The sequence below is a fragment of the Staurois parvus genome, unplaced genomic scaffold (assembly GCF_062004578.1).
Source record: "Staurois parvus isolate SC_StPar_1 unplaced genomic scaffold, SC_StPar_1.0 ptg000129l, whole genome shotgun sequence".
NCBI lineage: Eukaryota > Metazoa > Chordata > Amphibia > Anura > Ranidae > Staurois > Staurois parvus.
The window spans coordinates 3,569,360-3,571,623 of NW_028317925.1; positions in this window are offsets into that span (position 1 = coordinate 3,569,360).

The following is a 2,264-nucleotide window of genomic DNA, read 5'->3' on the forward strand; positions in this document are numbered from 1 at the left end:
ACAGAAATCTATGTTCAAGGGGTCTGGAGAGAAACTTTGCAATGGGACTACCTCAAAGGAAGGTACCATCAAGCCCAGAACTCTCACACAGATGCATAGAGTTGAATTCTTTAGAGTCTGCATACAGGAGGGGAGTAATAGAAGCGTTTCTTGAGGAAAAAAAAAAACTTTCAACTTGAACTGCGTCTGGAATGAGACCTAGATCATGTAAAGGATCTTTGGAAGTTCAGGATCCAACACAACCTTTTTAGGGTCTAGGCGAGGGATGTCAAACTGATGGCCCTCCAGCTGTTGCAGAACTACAAGTCCCATCATGCCCCTGCCTGTGGGAGTCATTCTTGTAACTGTCATCTTTGCAATGCCTTCTGGGAATTGTAGTTCCACAACAGTTGGAGGGCTGCCAGTTTGACACCTGTGGTCTAGACTGTCCGGATTACATTGACAGTCACAGCTTGAGCTGACTGTTACCATAATAGAAGATCATCTAGGTATCAGACAGCAAGAATGCCCTGTCAGCCTATTAAGACCAGCAGAAGGGTGAACACGTGTTGGGGACAAAGGGTCAGAAACTGGTAGTGTTGAGTGCCCACAGCAAAGCAAAGGTGGTGTTATTGGCAGGAAACATTGGGATACGCAAGTATGTGTCTTTAATGCCAAACAATGCTAGAACGTCTCCCTGATGAAGGGGAGGCTATGACATACTTCCTAAAATCCACAGGTAACTGAGTTAAAGCTTTCAGGTCCAACATTGGGCAAATGCCCCTTTTTAGTTTTGGAACAGCGAAAAGGTTAGAGAAAAACCCCTGAAACCTTTCTGCTGTTGCTACAATGGCAAAAATTGCTTGGTTTAATAAGTCTACAAAAGCAGCTTGGAGGTTTGTTATCCTGAGCAGAGACACAGGCAAACTGGATAACGTGAACTGGGGTGGAGGAAGAGAGATAAAATCTAGCTTGTAGTGCTTGGACATCATGTTTTATATCCATGCATCCAAAATGCTTTCTGACTAAGTGTCCACAAAGGCCGACAGACATCTCCCCACCTTTGACAAATGGGGACATCCCTTCATACTGAAGAGGATTTGTCTGTGGTTCTTATGGTGGTACCTGGCCCCTTCCTTAGGCTTGGCTTTTGAGTGAGAAGCCTGGGAGAAACGATAGGAGCACATTTTCAGAGCACTGTTTCAGAAGCAGAAGATCTACCAAATAAGTAATATTCTTAATTACGTTATCCAACCAAGTCTCAAATACTTTCACCATAAAAAAGGTATATGCAGCAAGTATTTGTTTTTTGCATTGCTGTTACCAGACCAACACTGCAATCAGAGAGATCTCTGCATGTTCACAGACAGAAGATTCATGCGTGAGATAGGATGAATAATCATAGCCATACTGTCTACACTGAAATGGTGAGTTGTGAGCAAAAGGTCAATGTGACACACACAGAAACACACCTCAGAAATGGAGTCTGAAGGGAAAGGTGTGGAAGCAGGTTTACAGCCCTTGAGTTCAAAATCAATCCAATTTGTTAGTGGATCATGAGCCAGAGCAGCATGATGCAGTGGGACTGCTCCCTCTGGGTTTGGAATCCAACATGTTGTACTGCTTAAACAGGTAAACTTACTCAAAACCAGCTGCATAAGCAGGAGAGGTATAATGGCCAGAGGTGAACAGGTCACTGTAGGCAGCACAAGGAGCAACCAAGGAGTGTCTTTTGCAAAACAAGAGAAATGGAAGCCAGAAGTTGCTTCATGCTGAAGTAAAAAGAGTGGGAACACAGTGGAGAGTGGGTGGATGCCACTATCTAGCTGGTGACGCATCAGTCATTTCTCAGCATATTAACCGTTTCCACAGAGACTGATGGCATACAGACATAGTGGCAACAGTAAAAGATACCAAAGCATAGCAGCTCCCTACATTCCTTCCACATGGCATACTAATGAAAGCCAAGCAAGACCTGGCACAGTGCCACAACTCTGTACCTGGAAAACCGTTTGCTAGCTATTGTAGTTCCTGTAAGTCTGGATAGTGCTACGAAAAGAGCCCTGTGCCCAAGGGGAACATTCCAGGGTCCCCACAATGTTCAATCCAGTGGGGTGGTACCAATGTTTAGCTATTACAGGTAGTTGCATAGTCTGCTCAGGCTAGCAGCGCATAGATTAAATCTTAGTTGAAGAAAAACGATCTTGAGAAAAGGAAAAAAAGGCTATTAAAAAAATATAAAAAAGGGAGAATCTTTTCTCAGAAAAAAAAGGCAACCATACTCA